Below are 15,216 nucleotides of genomic sequence, written 5' to 3'. Positions count from 1 at the left end.
CATTGGCACCCTCTCTATAACCACAAACTTAAAGGTGTGTCCAGAAAAGGCACTAGTGTGCCGCTTTCTTTTTCTGTGCTTAATATCATTGCTATATTCCCATATACAATCTTTAAAACAGCATTCAGTTTTGCCTATACAATAGGCTGAACAACTGTCACACAAAGTTGCATAAACAACACTCTTGGTAAGGCAGTTACACGCTTCTTTCATCTTAAACTTAAAACCATTAATATTAAATTGCTCACAACAAAGAATAAATTTGCACGTAGAACAGCTACCACACTTACACATCTTAAAATTTGTAAGATCATTTTTCCTGCTATGAGTGCCAAAATGCTCAACCAAGTACTTAAAATTCTGCCCTTTCCTGAAGGTAATGAGAGGTTTTTCGCCCACTTTATCAGCAATCTGGCTATTATCCTTCAAAATAGCCCAATTTTTATAAAGAATATTTCTAATCAGGTTACTGTCCATGTTGTACTGATTAATAAACAAACTGAGTAAAACTGCATCAGTCCTGCAAGCATTGTTGGAAAGGCCAGTACAGGAATTAATGTTGTTATACAAAATTATGCTCTGGTCCATCAACTCCACAGTAGTATCAGGAGTACTGGCAGGTTCCTGAGGGTGGGCATGCTGTAAAATGGGTTTAAAATGGCCACACTCTGTTTTGTTGATCACCTCATACATCAGTGAATCAACAAATCTAACAGGATACTCTCTTGACAAAAACAGGTTTAATATGCTCACATTCACCCAAGAAAAAAATCAAGTTGAAAACCATGCGTGCATCTCTACCAAACTGTCCCTTAACAGCAGCAAATGTTTTGATGATGGAATCCTCTATATGGTCATTCCTCATGACTTGGGAATTCAGTGTTTTTTTGAATATTTGTTTGATAAGGGGTTAACGCAAGAAAGAATAAACAGTTTTGATACTCTTTTAGACATTTTGTTAAAAATAACTTTTTGATTTTTGATAAAGAATTTTTTCCTCAACCTTCAGGTGTGGCTATGGGTTCTGGCTGTGACGGGTTGTTCGAAAATGTTGTCTTGACCAAGTGGAAATATACCCACTTGTTTGCATCTGAATTTATGAAGTCTTGTAAACTCTATCCATGTTTCCTGGATAACATCTTTATTGTTTGGGATGATGACAGCAATTCACCTCAGGAATTTCTTATCTATATTAATCAGACCACTGAATTCCTTAAATTCTCTTATGTGGTGGATAATGACAATATGTCTTTTTTGGACATTTGTCTTTATGAGGATTCCATCAGCAAAATTTCTGAAAGCAAAATTTACAGGAAACCTACCTTTTCAAACATGTACCTGCATTATACAAGCTCCCACCCTCACCACCTGAAGCGTGCTGTTATTAAGGGACAGTTTGTTAAGAGTTGCATGCATAGTTTCTGACTTTGAATTTTTCTTGGATGAATGTGAGACCAGTAAACATATGATGTTAAGTTGTCTATCTCGCCTTCATTCTTGCTGGATGGGTTCGGAGCCGACCTCGGCTCCGACTCAGCCACTCTAAAAGCTCAAGAGTTGGTTCCACCGGCTCGAGGCTCCCCTTATATCCCACAATGCTAGGCGTGAGTTACCTCAGATCTCGTTTGCCGCTACAGCGATCGAGGTGTGTTTTCTACCGGCTCCAGGTTAGTGAAAGTTAGACTAGTTTAAATTCTTTAGACTTAGGCTAACTTAGTGTATTTTTCTTTCCCCATAGTGTAGTGGACTTATTATCCCTTCTACCTTTTATTCAGCCCCTTTTTTTCCAAAGAACTTATAGTTCTTTCCCTAAGGCCTTCGGGCCCTTCCTCCCTATCCTTAGGGTGTGTATGTGTTTGATTAGGAGTTTTATTTTAACTTACCTTTAGTTTAAATAATTCCCTTTGAACCCTATTAGTGTAATCTGTGTGTGTGTGTTTTCTGTGTGTGATTACACTTTGGTTCCTTGAATATGTCCAAGGAAACAAAGGTCTCAGGCTTCAAGAAGTGTGACTCGTGCTGTCAGAAAATGTCTCTGACAGACGGTCACACTTCTTGTGTGTATTGCCTGGGACCTTTACACCTGCAGGACTCTTGTGCTGTATGCCATGGCTTCAGCCCTAGAGTCCTGCAGGAGAGAAAAAATAAACTCATTTTGAGGGGTTTAATCAAGCCTGAAGGTTCCCTTTCTGTGTCATCGGGGAAACCTTCTAAGGCTTCTAAGACCTCGGCTCCAGCTTCAGAGTCGGGGCCTAAGGCTTCGTGGCCTACTGCTTCATCGGCTCCGGCTGGAGCCGATGAGTCTTTGACTGCAGTATCCGTGGTTTCCTCGGCTCCGGCCGGAGCTGAGGCATTAGAGATTCCTGGGTCGGCTCCGATCAGACCATCGGAGCCGACATCTAGAAAGAGATCGAGGTCACCGTCCCTTGGCTCCGTTCATTCGGCTCCAGCGTCTCCCCTGCTGTCTGAACGGAGCCATAGATCTCACTCCTCCAGGTCATCGAGGCTCTCGGATCACGACCTCCAGAGGGTAGTGAGTAGACTTTTGAAGTCCGAGGCACTGGCCCAAATGCTCCAGAGTCCGACTCATCAGTCGATGCCTCAACTTGTTCCAATAAATATTCCTCCTCCGACTCCTTTGAGCTCGGAGCCGGGGCGTCTCGGGACCGAGACTGTGGTAACGTTGGAGCCGATACATTTGTCGTCGGCTCCGATTTCTTCTTTTGAAGAATCTCGGCGCCGGGCTTCCCTCGTCGGCTTCGGGGGGGTGAGTGGCATCGGACCCTTGTCCGACCCCCCTCTCCCTCTCGGTGCTTCAGCGCTGGTGAGTTCGGCTCCGACATCGGCCTCGGAGCCATCTCTGTCGGTGCCGAGGGAGGTTCTCAGCTTCTCGGAGCGGGGACCTCTGGCTCTGCCTGACAGGGGTGCATTTGAGGTCATGCGGAGTGTGTTGGAACCTTGTTCGACTCCACAGTCGGCTCCGTCCGCCCCTCCCACTTCGGTGCCTTTGGTTATGTCGACTCACTCCCTCATCCCAGACCGCAGAGAGCAAGCTCCTCAAGAATCCCCTGTGGGATCTCATCCTCTTCGAGGCCTCTCCTGAATTGGCAGGGGAGCCCCTAGGAAGAGAAAGTGTAAGAGGAAGCACATAGACTCACCTGAGTCTGTCACCTCTGACACAGATTTAGAGGATTCCGAGGGTTCCCCACGTTCCCCTTCTGAAGATGTCTCTTTTGCAGACATTCTAGAGATCCTGAAACAGAGGGAAAATTGGCCAGCCCTTAACCCTTCGGAGGATGAATCTGTGTATCTTGAGGCATTTGGCTCTCGCCCTTCCACCTCCTGGGTGTCCCCCCCCTTTGATCCCCTCATGCAGGTGGTTGCAAAGAAGGCCTGGACGGCTCCTGATTCAGTGGACCCTACCCCCAGGAGACCCTCCAAATTTATAACAGCACCAACTGACAAGCAATTTCTCACAAAAGGTGTCTCTGTGGATGCTATGGTGGTAGCTGCTGCCACCAAGAAGGAACTAGCTGATCCTTCAGTGCCTGTTCATCCCCCTAACAAAGAATCTAGGTCTATGGACAGGTACGGGAAGCGGATGTTCTCGTCAGCGACCTTTGCTATGCGTTCGCTGAACTACCTATGCCATTTTACTCGTCTTCAAAGAGACTTGATCAAAGAAGCGAGTGACATGTTGAAGGATCCTTCAGCTGTAGGTTTTCAAGACAAGATGAACACTCAGCTGGCTACCCTGAACTCCATAGCTAACTCCTCCATGCGCCTCCTTTCTTATGCGGCTGATGGAGCGAGCAGGGCCGCAGGGACAGATGTGGCCTTACGCAGGCATGCCTGGATGCGGCTATGCAACTTTGCGGACCCCTTTAAAACGTCTTTCACTAATTCCCCGTTTGATGGATCATCTCTCTTTGGTCCTCAAGTGAAAGAGACCTTGACTAGGTGCGAGACAGATGGCAAGACTCTTTCTGCCGTCGGAGTCCGTTTTTCTACTCCTTCTAGCCCTTACCCCAAAGGCCAGAAAAGTGGGAAAATGTGGTTCCAAAACAATCTCAAGGGACTTCGCCTGACGCACAAAGTCGGTTCCCCGCCAGAGGCAGAGGGGGGAACAACAATGGTAGACGTCGCCCTAGAGGCAGGGGGGGTCCGCAGAACCAGGGCAATCGGGAAGTCTTCTCTGATAAGCCCTTTCAGCATCCCTGAGGTGTTGCCCGACTGCCCACCTTCGGAGGCAGTCGGGGGAAGATTGTCACTGTACCCAGAAGCCTGGCTATCCCTGACTCAAGACAAATGGGTACAGTCCATCATTTTCGAAGGCTATTCCATTCCATTCGTTCGCATTCCAAACTAATCAAAAAAATCCCTTCCAGATGTTCCACCCGCTCAAAGGGATCTTGCAACTTTGGAAATTTCAAAGCTGCTTGCAAAAAGAGCAATTCAGCCAGTTCCAGCAGACCAGCAAGGATCCGGAATCTACTCCAGGTTCTTTTTAGTTCCAAAGAAAACAGGGGACTGGAGACCAATTTTGGATCTCAGTATCTTGAACAAGTCAGTCAAGAAAACAAGATTTCGGATGGTCACGCTGCAGTCCATCCTTCCCCTTTTGGGAAAGGGAAACTGGATGTGCTCTACAGACCTTCAGGATGCGTACTATCACATAAAAATGAACAGACGCTCCAGAAGATTCCTCCGCTTCAGGCTGGGAACCAGTCATTTTCAATTCAGGGCCCTGCCCTTTGGTCTCACCACTGCCCCGCGGGTGTTTACCAAATGCATGGCAGTGGTAGCTTCTCACCTGAGACGTCAAGGATTCCAGGTGTTTCCATATTTGGACGACTGGCTCCTCACAGCTCCCACCAGGCATCTTCTCCTAATGGCCAGGGACTACACCTTTCGCATTTGTCAAAAGTTAGGCATTTCAATAAATTGCGAAAAGTCTGTTTTGTTGCCTTGTCGTACTATTACCTTCATAGGCAAATCTAGACACAGTCAACATGTCTGCAGACTAACACATCAGAGAATAGCAGACATACACAAACTGGTCTCACTCCTCTTCAGCAGCAACAGAGTCAAAGCCAGGTTAGTTCTGAAAGTGTTGGGAATTATGGCGGCTGCCATACCTCTGCTTCCATTAGCCAGGTTCCACATGAGAATCCTTCAATGGATGCTCTTCACGCAATGGTCATACCAGCAACTTCCGATGTCCCACACCATTATGATTACGCAGACATGCAGGAATCATCTTCTGTGGTGGATGTCTTCCCCTCAGCTCTTATTGGGAAGACCCTTTGTCCCTTCCCCTCCGGTTGCTACTCTGACAACGGACGCCTCCCTGATCGGGTGGGGGGGCATTATCAGGGCAGAACTGTCCAGGGCACATGGCAACCACACGAATGCCACTTACACATAAATGTTCTAGAGATGAGAGCAGTGTTTTTAGCGTTGCAAGCCCTTCAAGACTCTCTTCCCTTGGGAACGATAGCAATCCAGACGGACAATATGTCTGTAGTGTGGTATATCAACAAACAAGGCGGAACCAGGTCCTACCCCCTGTGTCGAGAAGCACTCAGACTGTGGCAATGGGCGATTTCTTCTCAGCGTTTTCTGATAGCAACGCACATCCCCGGGAAGTCCAATCAAATCGCGGACAAGTTGAGCAGAGCTATCCTCATGCCTCACGAGTGGTCTCTGAAAGACTCTGTTGTGAGAGAAATTTTTCTCAAGTGGGGTCAGCCTTGCTGCGACCTTTTTGCTACTCCCCAAAACAGCAAGTGCAGAGATTATTTCACCCTATTCCCTCTACCAGGTCAGCTCAGCAGAGACGCTCTAGTCCAAGTTTGGCCCCGGGGACTTCTGTATGCATTTCCTCCCTTCCCACTAATCTCTCAAGTGATACAGAAAGCTATCGCTCAGAAGGCCTCGTTGATCCTCATTGCTCCTTACTGGCCTCGACAGGTTTGGTTCCCCTTTCTACATCAATTTCTGTTGAGCGACCTTGGCATCTGGACCTAGTTCCAGATCTTTTGATCCATCAGTCGGGTCAGTTTCATCGCTCCCTTCCCTCTCTGAACCTCACTGCTTGGTTCCTCCAATTCCAACCTTAGCCAGGCTTCCTCAAATATCTCACTCTGTCCGAGATATTTTATAGCTTCCCATAAATCTTCCACTAGAAAGATTTATTTGAGTAAGTGGAACGTTTCCTATTGGGCTCAAGGAAGGGACATAGATCCTTTCACTGCTTCCATCCAAATGGTCCTTGATTTTCTAGCTGAACTCTTCCATGCAGGTTCATCTCCTTCTACTCTTAAAGTTCAATTGGCAGCTATTTCTAACTTTCATGTGGGCATTTCAGAGTCTGCCATCATGTCCCACAAGCTTTGCAAAGCTTTTTTGAAGGGAGTTTTTCTACTCAGACCTCCGATAAGAAATCCTCCTCCTCCTTGGGACCTAAATTTAGTTCTCAGTTCTTTGATTCTCTCCCCTTTCGAACCTGCAGCCTCCTGTTCTTTAAAATTGCTATCATGGAAGACTCTTTTTCTGGTAGCTATTACTTCAGCTAGAAGAGTTTCAGAACTTCATGCACTCAGCTGTCGACCTCCTTATCTGTTGTTCCATAAGGACAGGGTATCTTTACGAACCAACCCATCTTTTTTACCTAAGATAGCCTCAAGCGTCTAACCTAAATCAAAGCATTGACCTCCTGTGTTTTTTCCAGAATATTCTAATAGGTCTGAACAAAAATTGCATTGGCTAGATGTTCATCGTCAGTTAAGGTACTATTTGGATAGAACCAAACAATTCAGAAAATCTGACCAGCTGTTTGTCTCTTATGCAGAAGGCAGAAAGGGACTTTCAGTTTCAAAGGTATCATTATCCAGATGGCTAACATCTCTAATTTCCCTTGTTTATGAAATTAGACACCAAAAGCTGCCTAACAAACCTAAAGCCCATTCTACCAGAGCTTTGGCTACTTCTATAGCCTTCCAAGACAGACTGCCTATTGACACCATTTGTGCAGCTGCTACTTGGGCTACTCCTCACACTTTCATCTCTCATTATAAGTTGGATTTAGCTTCTAGGCATAGAGCTAACTTTGGTTCCACTGTTCTCAAGAGTCTGTTCCGTTAGGCCACCCGGGACAAGGTGCTAGGGACGGTCCCATCCAGCAAGAATGAAGGCGAGATAGACAACTTAACATATAGAAGTTATGTTCTTACCATAACGCTCCATGTTAGTTGTCTTCTTCTCGCTTCTTCTTAAGGCCCCACCCTCCTTCCCCCTGGCCTGGACAGACCTAGAGGAGTTTGATTGTGACCTCTCTTTCTACCACCTCTTTATTTTAGGTATATGCTGCTGTGCATATTTTCCTGGATCAGGATGTAGGTCACCCTTCTCTTCTCCCTGGTTTATAGAGGTGGACTTTGTTTATAGTTATTCTATTACTATTATAGCTGGGCCTAGCTTACAAACGAGATCTGAGGTAACTCACGCCTAGCATTGTGGGATATAAGGGGAGCCTCGAGCCGGTGGAACCAACTCTTGAGCTTTTAGAGTGGCCGAGTCGGAGCCGAGGTCGGCTCCGAACCCATCCAGCAAGAAGAAGGCGAGAAGAAGACAACTAACATGGAACGTTATGGTAAGAACATAACTTCTATTTTCTGGCAAGAGAGTATCCTGTTAGATTTGTTGATTTACTGACGTATGAGGTGATCAACAAAACAGAGTGTGGCAATTTTAAACCCATTTTACAGCATGCCCATCCTCAGGAACCTGCCAATACTCCTGATATTAATGTGGAGTTGATGAACCAGAGCATAATATTGTATAACAACATTAATTCCTGCACTGGCCCTTCCAATAATGCTTGCAGGACCAATGCAGTTTTACTCAGTTCGTTTATTACCGAGTGCAACATGGAAAGTAAGCTGATTAGAGATATTCTTTATAAAAATTGGCTATTTTGAAGGGTGATAGCCAGATTGCTAATAAAGTGGATGAAAAACCTCTCATTGCCTTCAGGAAAGGACAGAATTTTAAGTACTTGGTTGAGCATTTTGGCACTCATAGCAGGAAAAATGATCTTACAAATTTTAAGATGTGTAAGTGTGGGAACTGTTCTATGTGCAAATTTATTCTTTGTTGTGAGCAACTTAATATTAATGGTTTTAAGTTTAAGATGAAAGAAGTGTGTAACTGCCTTACCAAAGGTGGTGTTTATGCATGTTTGTGTGACTGTTGTTCAGCCTATTATACAGGCAAAACAGAACCCTATTTTAAAGATCGTATATGGGAATATAGCAATGATATTAAGCACAAAAAAAGAAAGCAATGCTTTAGCGCCTTTCCTGGACACACCATTTGTGGTAATAGAGAGGGTGCCAGTGGATCTGCATCATGGTCCCTGGCAGCTTCTTTTAGAAAGATGTGAATTGTACTGGCAACTGCAATTAAATGCTGGTAGCTGGCCAGGACTTAATGGTTTTATATCTACTTCCTGTTTATTAAAACCAAAGGCTTTAGAAAGGTAGTTTTCTTTAAATGTTACTTAAATCTCATTTAAGAAGTATTACATTTTTTATCTGTGTTATCTGGTTTTTAAAATGTGTTTTGACACTTTAAATAAATGTTTTGCTTTGCCTAGAGCTTGGCAACCAGGTGATCAAGTGATTTCTATCATGTGACTTTTTAATCATGTGATTTTTTTTACCATGTGACTTTTTACCTGCTGCTATTTAAATGGAGTTCAAACAATGTGGTTTTATCTGAAGAAGTTAATATTTAATAAATGAAAGCTCTAATCCACAATTTCTGTACTGTTTTGCATTTTACTACATGTTTACTGTCTGCTGTACTTATCATAGTCTCTGTGGGCTTCTTATTTTTATTGCATCATAACTACACTTGATGGAATGATGAACCACCTGTGAGGAGGTCCCTAACAGGGTAACAGTGGAAGCTTTACCCCTAGAGTCTGGGAGGTCAGAAATAACCTGACAAGCCTGAGAGAGGTCAGCCAACAAGTACCTGAACTGGTCTGATAATTAATAGCCCTAAAAGTGAAGGTAGTCGAGGTGTAAACCTTCCTACCTAGCCTTTCCATGATTCTGCTATCTTTACCAGAAGGCAGTAACTTGGGCGAAGGAAGCAACTGAGAGGACCCTTGTACAAAACGTTACAGTCCTTGGGCACCCTAAAAAACCTATCAGGTTTCTTGGGAGCAGGGGGCTGAGAATTAGAGGCATTGGAAAATGCATCCAACAAAGCAGCCAAAACAGGAGGAATAGCAGAATGTTTAAGAGATTCCATCTGCAGCAAATCATAGTATCTCTTATGGATCTTGGAGACCTGAGCACAATCCCATTTAAAAAACTGCATCATCCTGCAGATTGTGTTCCCAAAAGAAATTTCTTCAAAGGGATTAACAGGACTGATACATTCCACTTCCTCTGACTGATAGTCCAAAGGAGAAGGAATCTGAGAAGACTAAGCAAGAGATTCCACATCAGAATATAACTCCTCCTCAGAGGAATAATGTCCCCTGGGTCTTTTAAGTGGAGTAGAGGACCACGGGGTCTTTTAAGTGGAGTAGAGGACCACGGGGGAGCCAGAACAGAAACCCCCCTGAGGAGGTTTTCGATGTCATCAGAGCATTAAACAAACTCTGAGTGAAGGCCTGCCACTCACTCTGTGGATCCCTAGGGGTAGGAGAAACATGTTTAGTCTTCTGTTTTTTCTTTAATGGGACATCTGCCTTGTAAAACTTGGAAGACTCTGACCCAGGACGGCATTCATTAACAGTGGTAAGGACTTCTTCCCTGACTAAAATCTGAGGAACACCCCTAGGCCCCTTGGAAATAATTTATTTATTTTATTTTTATTTAACATTTGTTGACTGGGCTAGTCTAACTGGATACATGTCCATTTTCAGTAAAGGCCCGGGGAGAAAAGCTCCAAAAGAACAGACAATTTAAAACAAATAAAAGGTATTAGGCATATATGGACAAGAAGAAACACATAATAGTTTACAAATGTTAACAATACAGCTAAAATAAAAGGAAAACCTCATTCCTTTAATTCTATACAAAAAATTATTTTTTTTTAAGAGAGTGCAAGGAAATAGGGAGGAGAGTAGTAGTGGAACAAAAAGACAATAGGAAAGAGGGGAGAGAAATACAGAGAGGTTTGGTAAAAGTAAGGTAAGAAGGAGAAGTAAAATCTAACATGAGAAGCAAGGAGAAGGTAGTCAAAGTAACATGCTAAGTGGCCTAAGGAATGAGAAGAGAGTAGGGAGGATTAGCACAGGAAGAGAGAATATAGTGTTGTAAAGGAGGAGAGATTTTAGTCAGGGTTGCTGCATGGACAGAGCCAGTGGTTAGTAAGATGAAGTTTGAGTTTCTTTTTGAAGAGTGAGGAAGAGGAGATCATAGTGAGGTCCTTAGGAAGAAGGTTCCAGCTTTTCCCCCACTGTATAGGAGAAAAGTGAGTCACCTGCTTTATTATTAGATTTATGTGTGGATACTAAAAGTTTGTGTGAAGAGCGAAGGTTAGAAAGATTTTTATAGGGACTAATAAGTTTAGTAAGGATAGGTGTTTTTTCAGGGGAGTAAAGGATTTTTTGGGTGGCTATAAGTTGCTGTGATAAAAGTTGATTTTCCAGTTCCAGCCAGCCAAGTTGTTTTAAATTTAGGCAATGGTGAGATCTAAAAGGGGAGATGGTAGCAAATCTGGCTATACTATTGTAGGAGGTAGCCAATTTGTTCAGGTTAGTTTTAGATAGATTTGTATATAAAGGTGATGCATACAGGAGAGTAGAGATAAGATGTGAGTGGGCAATGGTGATTCTGGCTGTAGGAGTAAGGAAAGGCTTGATTTTATAGAGGGAGCCAAGCTTTTTATTAATAGATTTAATAGTGGTATTAATATGAGAGTCATAGTTTAGGCTATGATCGATGGTAACCCCTAAAAGTTTGGTTGTTGTGTCAGGAGATATAACTGTGCCGTTTTTAGATATGATGGAGAAGTGGAGTGGTGAAGATTTTTGTGTGGGAGTGAACAACAGTAGTTTAGTCTTTTTAGGGTTAAGGAGGAGACATCGCTGTAAAAACCACTCTTCTACAAGCTGAAAGACATTTTGGGTGAGGGATTGAAGTTCAGTTGGGTTAGAGGCTGAGGAGACTAAGGTGGAGTCATCTGCATACTGTATGGTTACGGCTTGGGGGATGCTAGAAGCAAGATCACTGATAAATATGGAGAATAAAAGGGGGACCTAAGATAGATCCTTGGGGACTCCAAGGGAGGCAGGAAGAAGGGAGGATAGAGTGTTTTCCCAGAGGACAGCCTGTTTTCGATTATCTAGGTAAGACTTGAACCACTGTAGTGCCAGAGTGTCAAGTGAAAGTGATTTCAGAAGATTCAAGAGAATTTGATGATTAACCATGTCAAATGCTTTTGAGAGATCTATAAAGACAGCAGATGAGAGGATGTTATTATTGCGGTTTTTATTTATGTGATCAGTAAAGGAAAGAAGGGCAGTAGTAGTGCTATGGGAGGGACGAAATCCATGCTGGGAGGGAGCTAGTAGTCCATTTAGAAGGAGGTGGTCAAGCAGTTGTTGGTGAATGCATTTTTCCATGATTTTAGCTAAGGGAGAAAGTAGGGCAATTGGACGGAAGTTTGAAAGTTCAGATGAGGTCCCGCCCTTATGAAGGGGAATAATATGAGAGATCTTCCAGATGGAAGGGATAGTGCCTTTATTGATGGTTCTATTTATTAGCATAGAGACAGGATAGGCAATTGCTTTGGCTGCAGTTTGAAGATATTGCGCAGGTAGTAAGACAGCAGAGGGGGTAGAAGGTTTGAGTTTTAGAAGGAGGGTACTGATGAGGGATGTAGAGACACGTTGTAGTTGGAAAGTGGGAGGAGATGGAAAGGAGGACAGTGGTGAAAGAGAAGCCACGGGAGGAAGGGAGTTAGCAATTGACAGGGTCGCTTCAGTAAAGAAGTTGTTAAAGGAGTCAGCTATAGGAGTGTTTTTGGTAGTACTGGCAGGGGTGGGTGTCTTAGATGTGCCAGGGTGTAGTAAAGTATTGATTCCTGTCCAGAATTTCTTAGGGTTTTGGTGGTTATTTTGCTGGAGATGAATGAAAAAGTTTTTTTATCAAGTTGTACAGAAGATTTAGTGGAGATTCTAAGCTGTTTAAATTTAGTGTGATCAGATGGGTCTTTAGAAGGACGCCATTTTGACCAGAGTTTGTTTCTTAGCAACATTTTGTGCTTAGTTTCTTTTGTAAGCCAGGGTGCAATTTTGGTCCTATTTTTAAGGGTACGGATAGGGGTAAGGAGGTTAAGAATTTCAAGGAATTTTGAATTAAAGTAGGCTACTGCTTCATCAAGTTGTAGGTATTTTAGGGGTGACCAGTTACAGTGTATAAGTTCATTTTGGAAGCATTCAGGATTAAAGTTCTTGTTGGAGCGTATGGTTTTAAAGCTTGTAGGTAGAAGTATATTGGACTTATGTCGAAGTATGTAAGTTAGAAAGTGATCACTCATATCTTCCGGGAGGGTGCCTACTGTGTAGAATGAGGGGGAAGTATTTATGAGAATCCAGTCAAGGATGGATTCTTTTTTGGTGGGCTTGTGGATGCGATGTGGGTGGGTGAGGTGACAATTTGAGTAAAGCCATGCAGGAAGGGGTATTGGTATTACAGGTATTCCAGTCAATGTTAAAGTCACCAAGTACTATGGTTTCTTGAGGATATGAGGTGGATAGCCAGCTAAGGATATTTTCAAGGAGGTTGATGCTGTTGCCAGGTGGAATATAAGAGCACAGAATATAAATGGCCTTGTAAGTATTTAATTGTAGCTTAGTAAAAAGAATTTAAGTGTTAGTGTCACCATGTTTCCCCCTAAACATCCAAAATGGATGTCTACAAAGCCTCATCAGAAGTGCTTAAAGCTGGATCCCCGCCAGCATCCAACCAGGTCATGGCAGAGGATTCTAATACTGGCCGAACATCTGGGCATTCACTTACCTCAGGAGAAGCATCCGGCAGAGGCTGGATAGTGGAAGATTCCAGCCTAGGCTCCTTTGCCACCTTCTTCCGTGATGGCCAATCCTTGGGGCAGGAATTTCCCTACATAGTACCTTTAGCGAGAAGCTTAAGTCGCTGATTCTCGAGAAACAACTTGAAGGAAGAAAGCCTACTAAGCAGAGTTTTTGGTACAAAAGCCTGACAGATGGAACAGGACGTATGATCATGTGAGGTGCCAAGGCAAAATAAACAATGTTCGTGGCAGTCTTTATGGGGAATCTGTCTTCCACATTGGTATTTATCCTTCTTGGATGACATGAAACCCTAGAAGCAACCAAAAGACAAGAAAATAAGAAACCCAACAAGGCACTTATCTTCAATGGCTCAGAAACCAGCAATGGAACATAGGCATTCAGACCAACAATCAAAAGATGGTGTTCGGACTGGAGGCAAAATATTTCTGAGTATGGTACATCCAGATGTCATCTTTATGCCCTATGGTACATGACGAGTATACATGTGACATACAGCATACCTTAAAGCAACATAAGGCTTTGATATACTGGCCAGACATCAGTTTGCCCTAGGCAGAGAATCTCAAATGTACAGAATATTGCAACAGTGATAAAGAAGGACATTGTTCCTTCTGTGTTGTCCATTTTCATTCTTCCTCAACTGATGGATTTGGATCCAAGACTCAGATCAGACTTGAACACTTCCTCCAGAGCACAGGATCCTAGAACTCTCAAGCTCCTCCCTTTACCCACAATGCCTCACTAACCTAACATAATTTAGATTATGTTTGCTACCCCTAGATATAACAGGATAGTGGCAGAATCTGAAAAAGGAAGTTGGACCTCAGACAAGGAACAGAGGTTCCTATAATACTCTTCGATCTCTCCTAAAGAAAATAAAGGAGGTGATAGGAGGGTGGGGAGTTGAGGAAGAATGAAAATGGACAACACACATGGAACATTATGGTGAGTACATAATTTTTTTACTCTGATGTCACTTTCATTAAGTCCTCAACTGATGGGGCAGAGTCCCCAGCTACCACAACCATGGGAGGACCCTAAGGAAGGATATTCTGGAGCACCACTGAGGCAAAGACTGCTCTGCCCCTAGAGAACAGATCTAGTTTGTAATGAGCAATAAAGGTATGAGGATTAGTCCACGGCATGGCTGCACAAACATCATCCAAGGATGTTTGAGTCCAAAAGGATGCAGAAGCTGTCACAGACCTACTGGAATGGGCTGCTCTACAAGGCTTTGGTAAAAGCAAACTCAGTTTTCCATAGATAAAGATAATTCAATCGGTTAACCATTTAGCCAACATAACTTTAGATACAGGGTTGCCTAATTTGGTAGCAGAAAAGGAATCAAACAATTGTTCAGATTTTCTTAAGTCTTTGCTTTTATGAAGGTAGGAAAAAAGTTGTCTATACATATGCAATACATGTAACACACACACTCCTTTGTTTAAGAAGTTTTGAAAAAAAAATTGAGAGATTAATGAACTGGTTATTATTTGACTCAGAAGTCACCTTGGGTAAAAAAAAGATGGATTAGTTCATAAATACACCCGTTCCTTGTGAAAAATTAGATTAAGGGGTTTTGAAGACAGAGCCTGGAGTTCAAATACCCTTCTGGTCGAGGATATAGCCACTAGGAATATAGTCTTCCAAGACACAAACTTAAGGTCATCTTTGGCTGAAGGTTCAAAGGGTGGTTGAGTCAAGGCTTGAAGCATTATATTTACAAAACAAGGAGGAGTAGCATCTTTTAATGGGGGAGGGACTAAGTAGAAATGTCCCCCTGAGGAAAGCTGTGCAAACTTTAGAGGAAGCTAAGGTAGAGTTATTTACACCCAGATGAATGTTGGAAATGGCTGCCAACTGAACTTTAATAGTTGATAAACTAGCCCCTTCATTGAAAATCTTAGCTAAAAAGTCAAAGACAGTCAGAAGTGGTGCTGAAAAGGAGTCAAAGTTTTTGCTTAGAGCCCAAAGAAAAATCTTTTTCATTTACTCTTATAAATCTTTCTAGTAGAAGTCTTATGGGAAGATAATACAATGTGACAGATGAGGGATGACAGCCTGGGCTGTCTAGCAACAAGTGGAACTGGAGAAACCATGTGGTCAACTTCTGGCCTGATATGTCTGAGGGC

General features: G+C 43.2%; 1 protein-coding gene across 2 annotated transcripts in view; it reads right to left on the bottom strand.

The window, feature by feature from the left end:
• The window catches only part of PGS1 (phosphatidylglycerophosphate synthase 1), a 2,908,952-nt gene that overhangs the window by 106,544 nt on the left and 2,787,192 nt on the right, over positions 1-15,216 (bottom strand). The gene's annotated exons all lie outside the window — the stretch shown is intronic.

The sequence above is a fragment of the Protopterus annectens genome, chromosome 4.part0 (assembly GCF_019279795.1).
Source record: "Protopterus annectens isolate FY-2018-M chromosome 4.part0, PAN1.0, whole genome shotgun sequence".
Lineage (NCBI taxonomy): Eukaryota > Metazoa > Chordata > Ceratodontiformes > Protopteridae > Protopterus > Protopterus annectens.
The sequence above is the reverse complement of the archived record's forward strand: the minus strand, read 5'-3'. Positions and strand labels throughout refer to the sequence as shown.